Raw genomic sequence first — 24,980 nt, forward strand, 5'->3', positions numbered from 1 at the left:
TTCCTTCCTTTCTTTCGTTCTTGCTTGCATGCATGCTTGCTTGCTTTTTTTAGTTTTTGATGATTCTGTCTTCTTTACCTCTGCTATGGTGTATTCTAGTGTATATCTTCAGAATGGTTTAGGATCAGATATAGAACTTGAGGGGAAATGGGTGAAAAAGTGGAGTAGCAGAGCTCCCCTAGACACTGATCAAAGTGTACAACTTGTGGATGGAGATGAGAAGGAAGTACTGGGAACAGAAGACACTCTATGAAAGGAAATGTACTCATTACTTTTCTCATGTAATTGTAATCCCTCTGTACATCAGCTCTATAATAACAAACCATGATAGCAATGGATAAAAAATAGCAATTAATAAAAAATAGTAGGCAAACTCAGAAGAGGGATTGAGTAATCTGTATTAAAATGTTATACATTCCACAAATGGCTAAAGTTATCACATTTTACTATTTAGACGATTTACATTATTTTCTACAACTTCAGGCTTCAGGATTTATAATGAATAAGGAAATTATTCTCTATAACTCAATGTCTTGTGATTCCTCCTCCTCATCTAATAAAAATGATGATTACTGCCATTTGAAATCTCTTTTTATGTAGAAGCTAATAAAATAGGCTTAGCTTTTCCTGCATATTCTTTCCTTCCAAGTTTCTATATTTCTTATGTCTCAAAAACGTACATCATCCAGGTAGACAATATAATAGATGTGGAGAGGTAAAGGTTTTTATTTAGATTTTTTTGAACTTGTCACCTTAGAAGAGAAAATGACTCTTTATTTTGCAACTCAAACAGGAGGCAAACAGCACACAGCATTGCTGACTGAGCTGCAAAATCAAAATTGAAAAATCCTGGAGTAGAAACTTCCTTGTGCAAAGTCATACAGCACTGTGCACTGCTGGGCTTTCCTGGAGCCCTCTTGTTACTACTTGAGCAGTCCCCATGGCCCAGATGACATTAGTTTAGCTTTTCAGAGATGTCTAAAAGGAAAAATAATTTTATCATAAGGATATAAAATTGTTGACATAGGTCACCAGCTGCTCTTGTTAAGATGAAGAGTCAGAGAGAGAAGGTAATGCCAAAAAGCTCAGCAGGGGCTATGAAAAAAGACGTAAATTTGAATATCTGTTTACTACCAATCTTCTGAAAGCTAGTCATCTTCCACAAGTTAAAAGCAAGGACTTACTGAAAGCAAGGAGGTTGTTAAAATGTGTTCACACATCACTGGGGACACTAAAATTCAGCACAAGTCTCTTGGAAAGCAGTTAAGAATTATACCTACACTCATGTATTTTGATATGCAAGCAATTCTTTTGACACACATAGAGATACTCATATCGGTGTCATACTCTGGAAAACTAAAATTAACCAGTCACATACTGACTTGGAATTATTGGTTCAATGGTTAATAAAATGTCATTTTCTGAAGGTATGATTACTAAAGGCTCTATCTACCTCAGAGATGATACAATGGTTAATATATAGCTTATTGGCTTGATAGGTTGTATGAAATTTTTATTAAGAACATTTTTACAGTATAGATAGGGACATCAAAAATATATAGAATAGTGCTACATTGGACAAAAATATATGTGTAATAGCATAACGTGTCTATTGCTATTAAAAAGCTTTGTTTGAAGCTTATGCATGAGAGAAGAGGTATACAGGAGAAAGGTAAATATGTTTGAGTTTACAGGTGTGTAAAAGAGACTGCCAGAGAAGGAGAAGAAGTGGATGTGACATGCACTGGCATTGTTTGAATGAAGCCTAACAGAGGGCCCTATTTTTGCTGCATTCCCTTATTGTCTAAATTAGATTTTCTTAGTTGTGAAAAGAGTTCTTATCATTCTTTTCAAAGAAATCCCTTCCCTTCCGCTTTCCATGATAGTTCCTCTGTCAGTTGTAGCAAACAAATCAACTGCCTCTAGTTACTCAAGTAATATATTTATAGATTAAAATCTTTTTATTTTCTTTTTTCACTCATAATCAAGTAATTTCTAGTTAAAATACTTTTCAAATACAGTCACAGATGAGTTTATGATCCTTTGCTTGTTACTAAACATTCATAGGAAGAAAATATATCCTAGGAGTCCTTTAAATGTCAGAAAGATAATTAGAAAGACCAATACTAGCCTCACTTGAAACAGCATAAAAAAGAGCAGTTATGTAAGAATAGTTATATAATTATTTTTCCCCAGTGTTTTAGTTTAGTTCCCATGAGAAGTGATAAAAACATTCACTTGCACTCTGTTTCATGTTTATTTACATATTTACCAATTATAAAATTATTTTTTAGTAGTTGCACAAAGGAGCCACCATTTAACACAGTACTTTTGGAATTTAATGCATCTTGATCAACATCACCCCTTTCAACATTCTCACCCATTCTCCCCTACCCATTCCTTTACTTATTTTTTTAAACTTTTTATATTAAAAATGCAAAACATTGCAATAACGATACTTACAAAACCAATTGGTGTAAACCAACTGTACAACTCATGAGGGGGAGGAAAGTGGGGAGGGGAGAGATGGGGGGATGAGGGAAGAGGTAACAAGTTGGTTAAGAAATGTAGTTGCCTTACATATGAAACTGTAACTCTTCTGTACTTCATTTTAGCAATAATGAAGAAGGAAAAAATAAATAAAATCCATAGTAGTATCAGGCCAACAAATATTCCAAATTTTGCTAATGATTGCATCATTTAAAAGGAAATACTTAAGTATATGAGAAACAGGCATTAATTTTATACTGTTGAAGTAAAAACATGTCCTCTCTTTTCTTTACTCCTAAATAAAAAAATAATAAGTTACATAGAAAGTATTAAAAACTTAACACATGCTGAGAAACTTATTGACTCATATCATCAATGTTATTCAGATTTGTAATTGATATAGTAGTTTTCAAGTCTTTCAAATACTAGAAATGTTATTGCTATGGACATCTTATGATAGCCTGGAACAATAATTTTCAAATGATTGTCTCAGGGATTAATCATTCAGAGATTTTACATATTTAATTCAATATTCATTGTATATAATGTTATGCTTATAACTTTACAGAACTTTATATTAAGATTTATGAAAAAGTCAGTATTGCTCTAAACATGTTTGCCACTACCAACACAGAAACTACTGTTGTGTTTTTTTCTGTATCAAGACTTGTCTGTGATTTTTATCTTGCTACACAATGTCTGTGACTACTAAATATGTTGTAAAAAAGTAATTAGTTGTAACTGATTATTCTTAATTTAAGAAATACAAAATAAATCCAATACTGTACTACAATTAGATGTTCAGGTGATTATATGAATGTAACTGACTTCCAATTACAAATATTCAGTAGAACTCACAATTTTTGTTGATTAAATTGATAACAGACGTGGTATAAATTAGAATTCACGGAAGATATTTTATCAATAAAATACTGTTTTTAATCTTTTTTAAGTGACAAAAAATCATTGTAATATTTTTACTATGAATTATTCCTACACCTAACAACACTTCACAAGTGATACAAAGTTGAATTCCACAAATAGGCTGTATAAACTAGATGATATGTAAATATATGTACTTTAAATAAAATTCAAAGAACACCAGAAACCCTACCCCTCTTCCCAGCCACAGTGTATTAATATAAGATGATGTCTAATGCGTACAAAAAAAAAACACATATATTTTACATCTTAATTAAATCTTTTTTTTTTTTTTTTGGCCAGTCCTGGGCCTTGGACTCAGGGCATGAGCACCATCCCTGGCTTCTTCCTGCTCAAGGCTAGCACTCTGCCACCTGAGCCACAGAGCCCCTTCTGGCCGTTTTCCATATATGTGGTGCTGGGGAATCGAACCCAGAGCTTCATGTGTAGGAGGCAAGCACTCTTGCCACTAGGTCATATTCCCAGCTCCTTAATTAAATCTTAATTAGGTGTTTTTCTTATTTACATCTAAGTAACAAATGTACCATGTGAATCCAAATTGTATAACACTGAAGCATTATTGGTCATGTTGTATTTAATTTTACTCACATTGTATGTTTAGGTCATTATTGACTGTACCTTTTGGATGGTGTTTGGTTTTTCTATAATATTTGACCTCCTTCCAAACATTTTGTTTTACAGTTATAATCATGTGATCACATAGATAAAAACAAGTAATACTGAAACAGGTATCTGTGATGAGAGAACAAGGAAAACACCCTTCTGTTAACTAATATGTAGGCAAGTGTGTATTTATGAGTAGGTAAATGCATCTATATGTGTACAAACATCTATAGTATTGATCACAATATAAAATGATATTTTAACTTTCTCTAATATGGCTAATGTTTTGAAAGGGAAATTATGTGTCCTATTATAAAATGTTACTCTTGTAGCATGGCATTTTTCTACTCTTGTACACTTATTGGAAAGCTGTTAAAATCAAACCATGTTGGTTATAAATATTTATAAAGCAAAATCACATCATGATTTTAAAACCACATGTCACTTTTCTACTCCTCTGTAACAGTGATTAATAGAAACTAAGTGGAAGCTGTCATTTTACTGATTCTTCAGTTTAATTATTTATGATTAGAAGTGAACCTAGATCGAGATGTGTCCTTAATAGTAATTCCTCTCATAGGACACTCATGTCTATGGCTTAAATTGGGTTTAATGCACCTCGATTCTTAGTGCTTTCTTCACTATAATTCAGATTATGAAATTGTTGTTAAAGTAGCTCTTCTTCAAAGAAATGGAAACAATCAGAATATTCACTGTTATCCCTTGAAAACACTGCAGTTATGCAATCACAAAGGCAAATTCAAGATTCCTATTTGTAAATCAACAGGCAAAGCTTCTTATGCTTAGAAATCAGTTGGGAATTTAGGTGGAAGGAGGCAATATCAAATTAGACTGAAAGACTGACAGCAGACGAGTAGTCCTACTTTACTTGCTGGTTTGTCAATCCTTTTAGAAGTGCCCTTGCCTTTGAACAGCAAGAAACTGAATTAAAGCCTCAGGCTGTTTCTCAAATTAATGGAGAAATTTCCCCCTCCTATTTCTTCTACCATTTTGAACTTTCCTTAGAGGCCCACTTGGAGGGATGCCCTCATTCAGTGGAACTAAACTATGAATTAAAAAGCCATAGTCATCTAAGCTCACCTTCCAGTGTGAAAATTAATTAGCAGTGCCCTAGTATAGCAGAAACAGAGATCTCATTTTAGCAGTATTTGGGAAAATTGCAATCATTTACCATGATTGACCTTTGCTTAGTGTTTCAATTAGCAGTTGTCAACTTGTCCTTGCTGGTAATTCCTCAATTTTCTTCACTGTGTTCATTGGTTAATAGTGCATTCTGTGATTAAATTTCCCTTTTTTAAAGAGATTTTCTCATCATGACCCTGCAATGTTATCTCTTAAGGAATAGAGTTGTATACTACTTGTATTTAAACTGTGAATTTGAGGCTGAAAATAATTCTTTGGACTATGAATTTTGAACTCATATTAGGGTTTTTCTCATATCCTACCTCAATGATTAGGCACAGCACAATATCTCAGAGTATTTACACAATCCTCAAGCAGTAGGAGCTATTTGAACATAAATAGGATGAAAACTTCTTCCATCAGGTACTCAAAGCAGATGTACAAAAATCAGAAATTAATTTCTGTTATAGAAAAGTGAAGGGAATATTTTTTTATTAAAAGCTGATTTTCGTGGGCCAAGTGGCTAGGCCTTAATAAATTAAAGTGAAACTTGCATAATTTGAAGTTTTTCTTCATTTAGCAATCAGGAATATTTACTCAACAAAATCCATATAGGTAGAAATAATAAACTTGTGAAAAATCAAAAGAAAAAGTAGTGATAGATAACTTGTATAATTTCTGTTACTAATTTGAAGAATTATTACAATGGAGTGACTAGTCACTGTATAATTGATTTAATAGCAGACATTGGTCATAACCAAAGTAGGTATTAAACCTACGTTTTGACATTTTTTATGAATATATTAACATTTTTCTCTTTGTAGAATGGTATCTGAATAAGAATAGTGAATATTTCAATGTATAAATATTTAAGAGGTTGCTCACTTTTGGTGTCATTCAGGTACTTGCCTTAACATTTAGGTGGTTCTGCCAGTCATTGGTTCCTTCAGAATTACCGTCATATTTTCTTATCTACTTTACCTTCACGAGGACCTTTAACCTTCGTTGATACTGTTGTTAAGAGTATCAGGCAACAGATATGGAGACTTGCTTTTAAAATGAGGCACATATATTAATATTTAGCAATATATCATCAAATTCATATAAACACCTCACTGTGGTGCTGCTAGATCTTTCCCAATCAGCATTTGTGTTTCTTATAAGTTGCTAGTTGGCAGCTAAATTCGCTTAATTTAATGCAGAAAAATAGTATTTGAAAATTTGCTTATCCTTTGAATTTTTTTTTTCTATTTAAAGCTAAGAGAACACTTGAACATGATAGAATCCATTTTAAAAGAAAAGAGTTCACTCCTTTGATGTGTAGTGTTTAAGTCACAGAGACATCTCTGCAACCTAGAACATCTTAGTTTGTTTGTATGTTTTGTTTTTTTTTTTGCCAGTCCTGGGGCTTGAACTCAGGGCCATTAGCCCTGTCCCTGGCTTCTTTTTGCTCAAGGCTAGCAATCTACCACTTGAGCCACAGCGCCACTTCTGGCTTTTTCTATATATGTAGTTGCTGAGGAGTCGAACCTAGGGCTTCATGTGTATAAGATGAGCACTTTACCACTAGGCCATATTCCCAGCCTCCTAGAACATCTTCAGTGCTCAATATTACTAGGTGTCCTGAATTAGACAATGGTGGGACAGCAGACTTGCTGTAGAATGCATGCAATCTGATGAGTTAATTCTGTTTTTAAAAACATAAAATATGGCCGGTGGCTCACAATTGTAATCTTAGCTACTGAAATCCTAGGATTGTAGTTTGAAGTCAGCTGGGTAGAAAAGTCCACGAGACTCTTATCTCCAACTATTCAGAAAAAGCCTGAAGTGGCATTGTGGATCAAGTGGTAGACCACTAATTTTGAGCAAGAGAAGCCCAGAGTCTGAGTTAAAGCTCCAGGACCTGGACCAGCAAAACAACAGCAGCAGCAGTAGCAGTAACAGCAGCAGCAACAACAACAACAACAAAACTCATAAAATATACCAGTCATTGTTGGCTCACACCTATAATCCTACCTACTCAGAAGATTGAGATCTGAAGATCACAGTTCAAAGCAATCCTGGGCAGGAAAGTCTGTAAGATTCTTATCTCCACTAATCTACCAAAAAAGCTGGAAATGGAGCTTTGCCTCATTTGAGGCAAAGTTCTAGCCTTGAGCAAAAGAAGCTCAGCAAACGCACACAGGCCCTGGGTTCAAGCCCCAGGACTGGAATAAAAAAATCAAGAAACAAAAAATAAAACAAAACAAAAAATTCACATAAAATAGATCTCATATTCTGAGTTGACTTGATATATATATATCAAGAGAGATAGAGATAGAGATAGATATAGATATATGAACATACACACACAGATATCTGGTACAAGTCAAGGAAAAGAAGATGCCAGAGAACTTCAGATAAAGGGTGAACACCTCCTGGCTCTAGATTTTGTGTTTTTAAGGTCAGTACATGGAAGAAATATAATTTAAGATCAGTAGTTGTCTCCTCTTAAGATTGTTTAGATATTGTAAGGATTAAGAGTGAAGCTATTTCAGTTTTCCTATTACAAAATGCTGTGTTTTTTTGAAAGCTTATGTCTTTTTAACATAGCTTATGTCTTCTTAACATAGTAAGAAATATTTTTATTTGTAAAACCTTGGTTTGCATATTTGGAATTTAAAATAAATTAATCATTTCATCAACAAATCTTAACCTTTTGTTGCTTTCAAGATTACTCTTGAACTAACAGAATGGCACTCATCAACCCATCTATCAAAGTAAGGGAAAAATACTCAGACATAATGCGTAACTTGGGTATAAGTACATATAATTTGGCAATACTAGTATGATTCTATCTTCTCATCACCAAATATATGCACTCGTTATAGGTAAGATGAAAACTTATGAGTAATATATACAGCAGAATTCTAGTGATCAAAAAGTGCTGGGGTCGTTTCTTAAACTGTACTACTTATTCACGAGACATAGTTTAGACATTGGAAGAATTTAGTGCCTAAATCTGTCGCTTTATTGTCCTGCATGAGCAGAGTATGGCTGTGTTCATTTTTGTTTTCAGTTCAAATTTGCTCAAGGACATACAAAACAGGAATATTTAGTATTCTGGTACAGTGCCCTCTGTTCAGTTAATCCTTTTTTATGCTGAGAAGCTGGAATGTGCAAAGGTTGTAAAACAAGGAAACAAACTCATATGTTTATTTCTTATTTCAGTTTAATTCCATTATAACAGCACCAGTGAGCATGGGATAAGATAAAAAGAGCATGAACCACCCTATTTATGTCTGAAATTAACTAGGACATCAGTTTTAATTTACAGCAAGTGAATAGTATTTACAGAGCATAAAAAAATAAATAGAATTCACAAAATATGATGTTCATTCCTTTTGACCATGGTGTTTGTTTAATTGAGCTTTGTTTTATTTTAAGATTTTTACCTTGGAATAAAATCAATTAGAGAGAAATTGAATTCTAGGACTTGAGATTTCCTCACTGAGGAATCAGTCAAGTGAAAGGAAGGAGAAAAATAAACTTCATAATTGAAAGAAATTAAAGTATTTCCCGTAAATGAGGTTATGCACAGGTTAAAACCATAGACAAGCAACTAAAATGAAAGTGTGCGTCAACAGCAATCAGGACATGTTGCAGGACAAATTGTACCTCCAGTACAGATAAAATCAATTTCATGCACAATTTATTAGTTGTTGTCACGGATGGTCTGTCCTAAGACAAAATCTGGGTGAATTGAGTTATTTCTCTAATAACTCCTGGAGCTGAGTTTCTTAAACTTCTGTGTTCTTTGGAACACTAGCTAAAATGCAGATTACATGGCCATACTGCAATCTACTAAGAATTTAAGCCTCTGTTATCTATTGTCCTTTAGGTTTGGAAAAAGATTATTGTTTTTGATGAGGAAACTTTCCATATTGGAGTGACATCAGAGCTTTTTAAAGAATAAGATACACTGAATTAGATTTTGCTTACATTAAGCTCTAAAGTTTTATTCTCTCATAGTGAGTGCAAAATGCTAACTTAAAAGTTTTGCTTATCTACTTTAAAATGGCCAGTATGGAGAAACTTTGATGTTTGGTTTATTGTTTATATTAATTCCATAAAAAACGTTCATAATAAACAGCTCAACAAGTTTCATGAAATGATTTCTGAATGTATTCTACTTAATAAAATTTTACTTCAACAATTGAATTTGCAAGTTATTTATTCAGTTTAATTGGAAGTAATACCAGTGCACTTTGGCTTGGCAATTGGAGCATTCTGTATACATCTCTTGTCTGGGTACATTTTGCTTGCAAGGAGGATTATATTTTATAGCAAGATTTCCTTTCTTGTTTGTTTTCCAGCAGTACTCTAGGTTCAGAGGGACTTAGCAGTGCTTGGAAGCACACATCAGTCAATGTAAGTCAGGAGTAAATGATGTATTCCTCACTGACCACTGGCCTCTATGGAAACGTGCTTGTAGCTACTGCTCTTTCTCAGACAATCTGGCCCAAGAGAATATATCGTTTTTGCAACGTTGGTGCACAACAGCTCCTACTTTTCAGCCATGGTGTCAAAATTGCCTTTGAGGATGATTAGTCAAAATAAATGCTTTTGCCTTCACATTGTAATCTTTGTAGAGATTTCTGCAGAAGTCAATCTGAGGGGCAGATGCTCCCTAGCAGGCACATCAACTTTTCCACCTCCTGTGACCACCTGCTTCCTGCCTCAGCACTTGCATCCACCTCAGAGCCCAGCTGCTTCCTCCATGGCAGGCCCCACTGCTCCCTCAGTCATGGCACAAGTGCTGTGTGAGCAGCGACCCTCGTGGCTCCCCTGTCATGGTCCAGCTGCCTTCAGCCCGAGCACTGGTTTGCACAGATTCCTCTCACATTTCTGCTGTCAGTCTGATGCCACCAGTCACGGCTGCTCTCGTTCATTTTGCTTGTCTCCTATCTCTGTGAGGAGCCTGGGAGATGCTTTAACAAAGCCCATCTGCCTAGCCATGCCTCTCAGTTGAAATGCCTAAGGAGTCAGACATGCTCACCTCCTTGCCTTCTGCCCACTCTCATCTCCGGGGGGAAAGCCAAAGCTATTCCCTACAAGAGGAAGTGAAGGTTCTGCCTCTCCTTACATACATTTGGCAGTGTCATTAATTTCAATTTTGTGAAAACAAGCGTTTAAAATGTGCCTACATCTTACTAAATTCAATGAGAAAGTTACCTCTCAGCAGACCTAGTAGACAAGCAGGATAAGAGATAGGCAGCAAAATTGCAGGTTCACGTGTGTGTGAACCAAAATATGTGAACTTAGACTTTTGAATTTTGCCCTACTTTATCAACATTTCTGGCTTCAGGAAGTCTCTTTGCTCAACAGTGTTTGAATTGTCTGAGTAATAGAGTACAAAGTGTTGACTTTAATCTGCCTAAGGACTAAAGACTTAGCTATACAAAATATAAAATAATTTATTTTTAAATGTGAGATAAAAATAGTTAATAATTGATCAAAATTGACATTTAGTTCTATTCAAAAGACAACATACTATTTGGGTAGTACTGACAGCTGTTTTTTTTTGTTTGTTTGTTTGTTTTTTTGTACTGGGGATCAAACCCAGAATGTTGCACTGGTTAGGCAAGTGCTTTGCCACTGAGCTACATCGCAGCCCCTTTTTAAAAATTATATAAACTAAGAAGTCTTCTTCAATAACAGTATTGACAATTTTAAATATTTCTTTTTATGTGTACAACACAAATCTTTGACATTGACTACCAGAGATAAATATTTCAAATTTTGGTTTGTTAGAACTTTCTAGATTCAAATTTTCAAAAATAATCTTTACTGATCTTTCCTGTTTCCTTTTGCTTGCTTTCATACCCACAAAATAATGTACTTCTGTCCCTACAGCTTTTTCAGTAATGTTTTCAATAATAATGCATAACTTATGTTACAGGTTAAATTTTATTATACATTCACTTTCAATTATTAGTCTTTATATTCTTTTAAATGATTATGCTTTAATTTGCTAACAACTACATTTTGACTCATATTTTTCATTTTATAAATAAAATGTAATTTGACATCTATTTAGTAAGTATGTACTAGGTGTTTTCAAACTTATTTTCTGCATAGGATCTCTTCTAATGAACATGTACTAATGTATTTATATCTTTAATTCATCTCTTAAACTGTTAAATAAAATAATTTCCAAATATGTAAGCTAACAAGATGCAAGTAGCATCTCTAAAAATCAGGCTAATGGGAAAACAAATACCAAAGTAACAATGAACAATAAAATCTGAATATGAAATGTTGACTTCAAGATATAAAATTTTATGCATTCACTAGGAATATACATCAATTTGGACTTTGAAATTTTAAGCAGCTAATTGATGATAGGAAAATTCATTAGAATAGAGACATATTTGTTCATATAGCTCCTGGTATTGTCAAATCAAGTCAAATTCCCAAGAAATTCATGTTATTATTATTTTTTTTTTTTTGCAATTAGGAGGTTGGACTTTATGCTTTTTTTTTTTTTTTGGCCAGTCCTGGGCCTTGGACTCAGGGCCTGAGCACTGTCCCTGGTTTCTTCCCGCTCAAGGCTAGCACTCTGCCACTTGAGCCACTGTGCCGCTTCTGGCCGTTTTCTGTATATGTGGTGCTGGGGAATCGAACCTAGGGCCTCGTGTATCCGAGGCAGGCACTCTTGCCACTAGGCTATATCCCCAGCCCTTATGCTTTTTAATATAAACTTTAATTGTGATCTTGTATTTATGCCTATAATTTTAAGTGAAAAATAATGTCCAAATTTGTGTTCCCAAGTACAGCTTTAGGCTTTGCCATGTACACACTTCAGTGCAAATAGTGAAATTAATTTCTATTAGCTCCTTTCTGTTTCATGAATTCTTATTTCTTTGATTTTAAAGACTGCATTTTTTTCCTCATTTTTTTTTTTTACTTTAGTTGTGTTTACCAGTTTATAAATTGTCTGGTTCTGTTTGTTGTAAGATTGTTGATAAAGGACCCTATGTAGGAAGTTTGGCCAATAGAGCTGTGTCATAGACTATCATAGATAAATATTTCATATTTATAACTTTATTGACTAAAGTTCTCAAAACTGCATCTATATCTTATTACAATACTCTTGATCATTACAGGGACTAGTCCTCATTTTTATGCACATTTTAAATAGAACTATCATTCTGAATTCTAGTATACTCTTGGTTTTAATTTATTATTTAAAGTTGAGGAGAGAGAAAATAGATAAGACTGTGACCACACATTTACTCACCTTATTTATAAAGAACAGATGGTCCTACTCTAAAGCTGAAATTATAAAGAGAACTTACATTTTAGACTACATTCAATATTTTATTAATTAGAATTTCTTCAATGGAGATACAACTTTTCTCTCATCCTATGATAATCTTTGCTTTAGCTTACTACCTAAGAGCTGATATCTAATTATCTTGACATTTTCTACTTACAAAAGCTTTTAGGAGCAATATTAGATGTTTAATTTAAGGACTCAGCCAGTTAGCATACCTTTTAACTGCTTTTATAAGTTGTGTTTATTCTAAAAGAGCTTACATTGTGGGAAGAAGAAAGGGTGGTGATGGTTAAAGTTTAGTTTTAAGTAAAACTAACACAAGTAATGCTAATGTTTATTTAAAAAGTAAGTTAGCCTGTTTTCAAATGCATCACTTAGATAATCCTCTTTCTTTGTGGCCTATGTAACATGTAGTCATCTATTCAGATGTATTCCTGAATGTTCTGAAGGAATCCAGGAAATAGTTCTCTCAGAATAGGCAAACTGTTTCTGGTCCATCATTCCTTCACTGTAGCTGGGCAAGGCACAGGCATGTGAACCTGGACTGCAGGAATCAGGGGAAAATTACTGATGCCACATGCTATGATACTTTCTCAGGAAAGTGACACTGTAATAACTTCTACTAGTGACAAACACAAGGGACTATTGGTAAAGAAAAATAAACCCCTGACTGCAGTCCTGATATTGGCCTTTCAAAAAATGGGCTCCTGCTTTCTTGCAACAGAATTTGATGAATTTGAAAAGCTTGTGGGACACAGAACAAAAACAAAGAAAAGAATTTGAATTCTTCAGTCTGAAGTAAAGGTTGGAAGGTTAAAGACTGTCTTATGAGTGAAATTCACGTTACATAGGAGTTTTGTAATTGAGTCAAAATGAATTAACCTTTTTCAAAGGCAATTTTGATTTCCAATTCAATGTCTTATGAGTAAATGGGGGAGTGATGGAGTTATTGGATGACAGAAAGTTTTTTAGCACAAGCAACTTTCTCTAGGATTGGATTTCCTTTTATCTTACCCAAAGATATGGCATTTGGGCTTATTCATCCTAAACTTTTTCCCGTTCTTTGCTTTGTGTCTTTCCTTTTACCAATTTTCTACCAGAATGAAACATTTGCCTTACAAATCTGCTCAAATTACATGGATGCACTGATATACAGAGATTGATATAAACACCTTCTTGATGTTGGAGTTCAATGTTAGAGACAGAATCAACTTTTCAGAAACTGTAGCATTTTTTTTTTGCTATAAAGCAGACATTGTTTTATAGTGATGATTGTTAAATTCAGTATAGTTGTTAAGGAAGAGACCTGCATATCCTTCTCCAAAATAGTGCTAGTTAGACTTCGGCAGTTCAAGATTGTCTTGGAAAGCAAGTGAGACACCCAAAAGACTTGTTAAACTATAAATCCTAGCATATCATATTGGAACAACATAAATACCATGTCTTAAAATTCTAAGCTATTTTTGTCACTATTTTCATTCTGGAAATATTATTCTACAATTCTAAATGTTTTTCATCTTTTTTGTTTTGTTTTGTTTCTGGCTTTCCATCTTAGTTTAATATTTAAGCAGAGGAGATACATACCGGTGATTATAGCACTAAGACTGAAGTAGGACATTAAGGCCAGTCTAGAGTTCAGTGAGACTTTATCTCAAAACAAACAAACAAAAAACCATCCAAGACAAATATAACCTCGAGACATTATATTTATTCATAAAAAATCCACTTCATGTCAAGATTTGCTATGGTAACCAGTATCAGATGATTTCTAAATGAATAAATTGGAACAAAAATAGAAAAAATTGTGTCTAATTCATATGGTATTAGACATTTTAATGTTTTTGGTGGTTATAAAACTTTCTGTACACTATCGATTTCTAAGATTATTTTCATGATTACTTTTATTTATCAACTTCACTGATGTGTGAGATGCACATTTGGTTAAACATTATTTCTTGATGGATTTGTGGAGATATTTCAAGAAGAAACAACAGTTATCAGGTGTTATCAGTAGTAGAGCAGGATGAATTTCCTAGAACAGATAGGCATCCTGTTACCTACTGAGAGCAAGGAGAGAACAAAGACAGAAGGAGGCTATGTGTGGTGATTCAGGACTATAATCATGGCTATTTGGAGGATCTTAGTCCAAGCCATTTCAGGCAAAAATGTGAGACTATGTCTAGAAAAACAAAAACAAACAAACAAAAAACTCTAAAGCAAAAGGGTTAGGAACATAGTTTAAGTAGAAAACCAAGTGCTTAGTTCTTGGTTCTCAAATTTTGGGGTTAGACTGAATTTTATCTCAATATGTTTTGTGGGATTCTATTTTCACTGGTGGATGGTAATTTATGGGATATCTTAGGCTCCATAATCATGTCAACAGTTCCTTAAAATAAATGTATCCTATGTACACATATACATACATACACGCATGTGAGTTCACATAATCTAGACATTAGAGATGGTTATTTATAATTATGAGGATACTATTAACTGGAAGAAGTTTGATTAATTATCTAGAACAATGTGTTAGTTTTCAAAACATCCCTAAACTTGTAAAGCTAGCCACCAAATGGGTATATACACACTACTATATTCCATGTTGAGAATCCTTAATAAAATCATAAAAATGTCTTTTTTTCAAGAAAAAGCTAAGCTTGGTGGATATGCCTAACATAAAGAATTTGATAAAGTGTTTTCCGTGTCTCTGAAAGGGGAATGGGAGAGTCATGTATTTATGAAGCTGTTGGGCAGGGCTGAGGGATGTTAAGCTAGTCTCTGAAGGTAAACAAGTTGTAGAAATTAGATATAGTTATGGAACATTAATTCAAGAATATTATATGCAGCAGGAACAAAGTCATCAAGAGAGTGTAGATAAAAAGCAATTTATTCTTAGTAATAGATCTTATAAGGAACAATCAAATCACCTTTTTTTGTTTCTAGCATTGTTTAACATGAAAACAGATCAGTATAGCATCCCCAGGCTAAACACAAATGAAGGAATTAGGTAATTTTTAACTTAAAAGATTGCATATCAATCTTTTAAATCAAAATAGTAATCAAAGACAGGACAAAATTCTTAATTATCACTTGTAAAATCTCAGGCAATCTCAACTTGGAGATATTCTAATTGTCATTCGCAATACAATATTTATTTTCATATTTCTTTTATCCAACTATAGTGATTTGACTGAGGTTTCCAACTATTACCACCTTTTACATAAAGATGTGGAAATAGGAGGGACTGAGAGTGAGGGAACAGAAAATGCTGTAAGAAAGCAAATATACTCACTACCTAACTCTTGTAATTGTAATCCCTCTGTATATCACATTTATAATAAAAATAAAGTAAATTAACTTTAAAAGGTGTAACACTTAATTGTGTATTATGTACTTAATTGTATCAATTCCAACATCTAAACTTTTGTTGAGCTTTACTAATTTCAAATTAATTCTGATGAATATCCATTAGTAATATGCTTTAAAGCAATGTATATAGTAAGTATAAAACTAGACAGAACCCTCTGTACATCACTTTGACAATAAATAAGTAATAATTCAGAAAAAAAAACAAATCAGAGGACTTTTCAAATGAATTACATACTAAAAAATGACTTCTTATTAAAATATATTGTATATCTTATACAAAATAGGACAGAATGTAAAATAAATTCTTAAGTCTGAAATGTTAGTCTGTTAACTGAAATTTTACTTGTTTAAATCATCAACCACATACATCTTGAATTGGTAATCTATATGAATATTAATAAGAGACAAAGTCCCTAAATGTCTGTTCAATAATAAAACGAATAAATGAATGACTAATAAGATAGAGCCATTATAATCATGTTCATGAACAGTTTTTGAATTACAGAAAATTACTTATAAGATAATTCAAGTGTAATAAAACCAGTAAATAATCACACTTGCTGCATGCATAATTTTGTGGCAGACAAATGTCTGGTTCATTCCATTTTATTCATGGTGATTTTGTAGGAAATGCCTAGCTTAGTGCTATTATCCTCCAAATCATTTTAAGGCAATGATATCAAAAGGAGAGTGGGGTATGGATTTGCAGTGAGCCTGCTTTATTGTATAAGCTCTGCACCATCCCTTTTCATAACTCCTACTTCTTTCTGCATGAGATGCAGGCAGCACACAGTATGAGGTGTCTGTGATGCGAGTACTGGAAGCATTACAACAATCTTGGGCTTTCTCAGTCTTGCTTGACCTATCAACAGAAAGCAAAAACAAAAAAATTAGAAAATCCTGGGAAGCATGTTCCATTTCAGCAAGCCACTGTAATCAGTTATCAACGCATGCTGCTGAACAACAATCCTCAAGTGACAAAGATACATTTCCTCAAATACAATGAATAAATAAGAAAACAAACAAGTCAATGCAGAAACAAATGAATGATTAATTGCAGTAATGTCTGGATTTTCTAACTCTTGGTAGTTTACATCAAGTTTTATTTTCTGTTTCGTTTACATTTTCAGGCATGTATAATGATCATGTGCTTTATCAAAAATACGACACTATTGTACTTATGTATAGTAAATATGTTTTTGCTTAAATGTATTTACTGAGAGACAATGTTTAAGGATCTATATATTCTTTTTTTCCCTTTATTGTCAAAGTGAAGTACAGAGGGTTGCAGTTTCATATGTAAGGCAGTAAGAACATTTCTTGTTCAAGTTGTTACCTCCTACCACATTTTTCCCCTCCCTCCCCCTCTCCCCCTTTTCCTCTCCCTGCAGGAGTTGTACAGTTGGTTTACACCATATGGTTTTGTAAGTATTGCTTTTGGAATCATTTGTCTTTTTATCCTTTGTCTCTCGATTTTGGTATTCCCTTTTCCTTCCCTAGTTATAATACACGTATATACAGTATCCAGGGTACTAAGATCAGATACAGTGTTAGCGGGGGTAAAACCACAGAAAGGGAATACAAGAGAAACAAACAAACAAAAAAGTTATAGTTTCACATGGAATGTTGAAAATAATTACAACACTGATATAATACTTGTTTCCATAACATGGAGTTCATTTCACGTGGCATCATCTTATGTGATCATATGGTTGAAGCTATTGGGGTAATTTGATCTTCTACCATGATTAGCCTAATTATGTACTATCTACTTCCTATGAGGGACACCATAGGGTTTAAGTTTCTTTGGGTCTGGGTTACTTCACTTAATATGATTGTTTCCAAGTCCTTCCATTTCCTTATGAATGGGGCAATGCCGTTCTTTCTGATAGAGGCATAGAATTCCATTGTGTATATGTACCACAATTTCCTGACCCACTGATCTACTGAGGGGCATCTGGGAGGATCTATATATGCTTGACATGAAGACTTCATATCCATATAAGAAAGAAAGAATATGTTGCATACAAAAGAAAATTATATTAGTAAACTATTAAGCCTTTTGTGGATATTGAAAGTGGTCCCAGACAAGTCTAGCAAATAGGTGATAAAGAAAATAAAAATTACCTAGGCAAATAAGCTATAAAGTTTCTTCTTCCTCTTTTATAGTTTGTTTTTTCAAACTTAAGTTATTTAGAGAGGCTTATCGCACATTATTATTTAGCAATATCCACTGAAGCTAAGTACCCTTGTATTTTTGAGAGTCCCAACAACTGTAAGTCCTCTTATGACTGACTTAGTGTGTTGGCAGAGTGGACACAATGGGAGGGTTATGATTATCCAGCCTCATGGTCAGAAGAGTCTCAATGAGTAGTCAAAAGCATTGCCAGTGGGTATTTCTTTTCATTTTTTAGAGTTTCCTGTTTTTATTTGTTATTTTGAAGAACACCTCCATATTTCAGTTTCCTCTATAAATGATAAATGCCTAAAGAATATTATTAATGACTTTCCTCAATGATAACATACATTTCTAGATACTTGTATTGAAAATTCCAAGGTGGATATATATATATATATTAGTATAGCATTAACCACTACATCCTAGCAACATAAAAGTATATATCCCATCTCATTTAAAGTTTTTATGAGAAGGACTCATCCCAACAAGTACTTCACAAGACACTCTCTTACTTTTTCCTTTGTCTTCTCAAACCCTGAAAGCAGTGTATTTGAAAGTCATGAATCAGATTTTCGGAGGTGCTGTAGTAAAGTATATAGAGGCTGATTTATTTTCTCACAAGTATAAAGGCGAAAATTCCAAGGTCAAGAAAGAATGGACCTCCTGCTCTCCCTCACACTTTCCCTTCCTTCTTTAATTTTTCTTTCCTCTCCTGGAGACCTTCAAGCTTGTCTTTTGCTTTATCCTCACATGGCTTTTTCTTTTTGTACACAAAATGCTAGGTGTCACTTATAATCCAGTTCACATAAGGACATCAATTGTGTTAGACCAGGGCATATCACATTAGGTTAATTTTAACTTCATCATTTTTTATGGCCTCTTCTCCAAATAGAGGAACATTCTGAGGCACTCAGAGTTAGGAATATGAGAGTATTAAGGGAATGAAATTCAACCCATAAAACCTGCTTTGATTCCAAATCATACAATAGTAGAGCTCACTGAAGTGTTCATGGAGGAAAGCTGACCCCTTTCTGTGGCTGAGCAGACATAAATGAATTAAAAGTAGCTGGAAGATAAGGTACTCGTACTTGTAGCTTAGCAGCAAGGCATACAGAGTAAACATTCTCTTCAGCAATTATTTTAGAGATGTATGCATCTATGCTGCCTTGAAATAAAACAAATAAAAAAGGGATCATTTAGAAATCAATATTTTGTTCATTAATTTGGATCTCATCATACTACCAGAGTCTTTCAGATATCTGTAAGGCATTCGTTTTAGGATCCTTCACCAATACCAAACTCTGCAGATACTCCAGTTCCTTATATAAGACAGCATATTTGCATATAACTTATTCACATCTGATCATGTACATGAAATGACTTCTTGGTTACTTACATAACCTAACATACTAACATGCCATTCAAATAGCTGTGAAACTGTACTGCTGAAAGGCACTGACCATTTCTTTCAAATAGTTTTTGATCCACAGTGGATTGAATTCAGCTGGCAGGTTTGGACGGCTGACTCTGCATGGTAAACTGCAAGGTCAAAGCGAGCAACCTTTTATGGAGTTCTGCACTTGTTTGTTGATGCTTCTAGTTGCTCACTTTCTGTACTTTTCTAGGCATTTGCCTAATGGATTTGGGATATTGACAGTCGTAGAGCCATGGATTTGTGCTGTGCAGAGTAAATACGTAAATGTTTGTTTGTTTAGGGCGCACACTAAGAAAGTAAACGCCGGTGTCTTTTAAAACCATGAACAACTGCAGTAGAGCAACTCAGGCTCAATCAGCATCTAAATCATTTTTTTTTTAAATAGCCGAGCAAATAGGCACAGGGCTTACTGGTGCTTGGTTATTTTCATGATGACTTCTACCACGTAATGCCCAAATATTGCTCCTTCACTGTGCACTGGCAACAAATCTTCCTTCTCATCCTGGAAGCAACTTAGGCACTATCATTTAACACAATGTATGATCATTTGTGTTTGTAAATCTGTTTTATTGTTAATTTCTCACTCTCTGAGGATACTAAATGATACACAGAGCTAAAGGATTGTCTTTCCACTTGTTTATTTCTTTCTTTTTAGATTGCGACTCATTAAATTATGGTGTAGGAGAAACTGACATAATAAACCCGTACAAAGATATATTAGAAAATTCACAAAGAATAAAAGATGAGGTGATAATTATTAAAAGACTGTGAAAGTAATAACAAGTCCAATAGGGAGGATAGGCAAACAAGTGAAGACTCTTTCAAAGTACCTAGCTGAAAGGGTACCTATATCTTTGAGAAAATATACATGCATAAATACATCATTCAGCCCTAAATTCCTGCTGTTTTATTTAATGAGGCCTCTTTAGATTATATTTAGATCTTTATTACTTAAAGAAAAAATATGTGGCACCACACTACTGACATTAACTTTAAAATAAATTCTATCTAACTCACTGAATTTATATGGTTAGAGCGAGATTTGAAAGAAACTTCAGTCTTAGTAAGAAATTTTCTCATTTAGAAGTCTTTTTGACTTTGCACTTTGTGTCAATATTATTTGGCCAAAGTGATTAATTATTTAATAAACCAACAGTACATATTTGTATTTCTATCAGCATTGGTACACAATATTACTCAGAAGTACAAATATCATCTGGAGTTTTGAGGACATGGGTTTTCAGACTGCAAAAATTTGACTTTGTAAAGTCTCCAAATGCCATGTTATCCAATCTTTTAAGCTGAATAGGTAGTAAATATTCAACATGTATGAATGCATAATTTAGGCCTTTATTATTACTTTATAGATCAGGTTAGTACATCATTTCTTTAGCTATTATCTGTCTATCTACTATCATCTATCTATATACTTAACTACATATCTATCTGTCCTATATAATTATGCTCTATTCTGTCAGTTTTCTACATAGTCATGCAATACTTACTCTAGTTAAGTCAATTTTTTTTTAGCATTGGAGCCCCTGAATAAGTTTTCATTGTTGGCTTTTACTTTAAAAATATCATTAGTATGGCTGGGAATGTGGCCTAGTGGCAACAGTGCTTGCCTTGTATACATGAAGCCTTGGGTTCGATTCCTCAGCACCACATATATAGAAAACAGCCAGAAGTGGCACTGTGGCTCAAGTGGCAGAGTGCTTGAGCATAAAGAAGCCAGGGACAGTGTGCAGGCCCTGAGTTCAAGGCGCAAGACTGGCCAAAAAATAAACAAAAATATCCATAAGGGATGTTAATCTATTTTGTGCCATTTTTAAGTGTTTATCTCATTATTAATACTATTTTGAAAGTATACAAGAAGCACTTTCTAATGGAGTAGTGTTAAAATTCTTGACAGCTGTTAGAGATTGGCACACCATATTTTCCCTTCAGAAAGAATCCTGAGCACTAGGGATTCATCCCATGCTGCCAAGAGTCTACTGGTGATTTAAGTAGTCTTCCATTACAGGGAAACACTGCCATTGTTGGAGTAGTGGCCCTTCTAGACTCTTTCATTGTTTTTTCTAAATTTGACAAGTGATGTTAAGAGCTCTTTTGTGCTGTTGTTCACAGAGAAGTCTAGATTTCTTTTATTTGCTTCTGCTTTGCAAAGATCATTTGCTTCAAAAAGATTAATATTTAAAAGAAACAAATCCTACATTAAATTTCCTTTGAAGATGCAATTATTTGCAGTATACTTAATGTTCAAATATCATATAAACAATAAGCATCATGCATTCTAATTCAGTCCAAGTAGATTGGAAGCTATATTATTTTCCATAAACAAAACTAGTAACAGATAAAACCTAGTTTACTTAGTTTTTAAATTTTTATTGTTATTAAAGTATAAAGGTGATGTGCAGAGGGGTTATATTTACATAAGTTAGGTAAAGAGTATATTTCTCTTTAGACAATGTCACTTCTTCTCTTGCTCTCTCCCAGCTTTTCCCACTAGTTTACTCAGTTTTAAATACACAATTTGGAAGCAATTGCATAAAATTTAGGTTAATTTTTTATATTTGTATATTGGTTGGCTTATTAATTGAACTAGGCTTCTGGTCTCCATATTTTACTTATTATTTGAAGATAAAATCTCACAGACTTTTCTACCTGGACCGGCTTTCCACTGTGAGCCTCCACATGTCTCCCTATAAAGTACATATGATTACAGGCATGAGCCACACGTGCTCTATGGAGTAACGATAAGCCATCATTGCTGTAAGTTGTCTCAATTCCTGGATCTAAAATTTTGTAAATATAACATGTTTACATCAACGTATACCTGGAATATTTGTTAAATAGCATAGTGACTGGATGTTCCACTTTGTCAAGTGGAACCTTAAACCTTTGGCTAAACATTTCTTAAACCATGAATCAGGACTCTGAAACACAAACTCTCTCAAAAAAAATATACTGTTATTTACTTACATATCTTTAGTGACAGAGCAAATAATAAAAGTCCTCAAACCTCTAAATGGTGTTTATTCCCAACATAATTTGCCGTGTAAGTCCAAATATTAAGAAGATGGAACCTCCTCTACAGAGACAAGGGAACAGAGATTTATGAATGATTTCAAGCGAGATCAACAAGCCAAATTGCCATAAGTTGGAAAGAAATCAAAGCAAGGACAAATCTCCAGAGGTCTTCTCCTGAGACCTGTGTTCTCTATCAAAACTGATGATTATCCTCACATGATGATCCTCAGCATACTTTAACTTTAAATAAAATATAAAAAAATATCTTAGGAACCCATTGCCTTCTAAAAAAGATGATTTGGCCACAGTCCTACTATTATCATGGAACATTTCTCCCTCATTTACTGATAAATATATTGCAATGTAAAGTCTGAAATTAGAATTTATTCTTCTCTTAATCGGTTAAAGACATGCTTCCTTAAAGTGAAGGGAGTCAACCAAGAAAATGTAATTAAGATCTATGAATAGATCTTTTAGTTGTTTGAAAAACATAGTTAACTGAAAGGAAAAGATGTGAGGACTGAGTGTGGGGAGACTTAGTAAAAGAAATGTAAACCTTTGTTTATACTGCGTCTTTGGGCTGTTAATGGATGTTGTATTTGGCTGATATTTTGCAATCCCAACTTCCATCCCGCCTATTCTTCATACATGCAGTTTGACACTCCTTGAAGAGAAATGAGATCTATATTTTCTTCCCCTGCGTCGGGATGATGCATGATAATTGATTTGGTCAATATACTATAACAGGCATACTGCTATATGATTTGGAGGTGAGAAATAAAAGCACGAAAAGACCCATAGGACTTTCTTTTGGAAAACTTGCCATGGAAATTAAGTTAAAATCCCAAGAATAAGGCCGAATTTCAACCAAGCTAGAGACTCGAAGAGATTCTGAGTGTAATGTCAATAGCTACTAATCAGCAAAAATATGAATGGAAAAAGTTAAGGATATTCAAGAACCTAGAATTTAATCCATCCATTTGAAGTTCCAGGCTCTATGGAGTAATGATAAGCCATCACTGCTGTAAGTTGTCTAAATTCCTGGATCTAAAATTTTGTAAATATAACATGTTTACATCAACATATACCTGGAATATTTGCTATATAGCATAGTAACTTGATGCTCCACTTTGTCAAGTCAATTCATGGTAGGACTAAAAAAGTATATATATATATATATATACACAAAAGTATATATAAATTATATATTATATAATTATATATGATGATATATACTATATAATTATATAAATATATTTTCTATATTTTTATACATTATATAATAATATATAATGAATAATATATAATATGTTTATTAATATTATATATAATAGTATATGTATTACATATATTTCTTGATGATACATTTGTTACCTAATATCTGTACAAAAGAAGATAAACTCCTCTCTCTCTTTCTCTCTCTCTCTCTTCCAGTTCAGATCCCCTGCCTTATAATGGCCTGTCTACTCAATCCAGGAGATAAGTGTCCCATGGGAAACCGAGAGTATTACACAAAAAGCTTGAAATCTGAGCATCCTGGTGCAAACCAGCCTGGGCAGGAAAGTCCCTGAGACTCTTATCTCTAGCCACCAGCAGGCCAAAAGTAATAGAGCTGTAGCCATTAGAAAAACACCTCAAGTTCAAACCTATGACTGGAACTCATGAAAACAAACCTCATGGCCCGGCTCCGTGTCCCAGCTCTGCGTCCCAGGCAGCTGCACCCGCAGGTCATTTGGGGAGCCCAGCTGGTCGTCTGTGGGGATCTCCCCGGAACCCAACCCCAGACCTCTGTGTTCGGAGCCCAGGACCATCTATGGCATGTCCAAGGTGCACGTGGAGCTCATGGGATAATATTATCATTACCCGTATGTCCTAGATTTCTGGTGTCTGCAATACCCTGGGATCATTTCAACCTATTCCCAACCTGGTGGAGGAACAATGGACCACAAGCAGCAAGTTCGAATGTAACAAATGAGGAAATTCTTTCACCTAAAAGTGGGACAGACCTTCATGTTCATCAGAGAACACACAGGAGAGAAACCTTATGAATATAACAAATGTGGACAGACATTGGCATGGATAATTGAATTCACACAGGTGAGAAACCTTGTAAACATAGCAAGTCTTTCAACCAAAACTCACTTTACCAGGCCTAAGAGAATTCACACATGTGAGAAACGTTAGGATTGTAATAGATGTGGAATGTCTTTCACCTGGAAGAAAACTCAGTTTGCATTGGAGAACCCAAACAGGATAAAAGCCTTGTGAATGTAAATCCTTTGTTAAAAAAAAGAACTCTTAAAACAGCCTCAGATTGTGTGGTGAGCAGCAACTAGAGTAGAGAGAGCTAACAAAGAATATTGCTCATAAAGTTTTCTTGCACATATGAAAATACAATTAGGTTATTAATATGGAGAAGATAAATGACATCCTACATAATTTCATCGAAAAGTCCATTCTGTGCATAT

General features: G+C 34.0%; 1 pseudogene; it reads right to left on the reverse strand.

Moving 5' to 3' along the window:
* LOC125351040 overlaps positions 1–24,323 on the reverse strand; it is a 44,633-nt pseudogene extending 20,310 nt beyond the window's left edge.
* Positions 24,324–24,980: the final 657 nt, after the last annotated feature.

The sequence above is a fragment of the Perognathus longimembris genome, chromosome 5, assembly GCF_023159225.1.
Source record: "Perognathus longimembris pacificus isolate PPM17 chromosome 5, ASM2315922v1, whole genome shotgun sequence".
Classification (NCBI taxonomy): domain Eukaryota; kingdom Metazoa; phylum Chordata; class Mammalia; order Rodentia; family Heteromyidae; genus Perognathus; species Perognathus longimembris.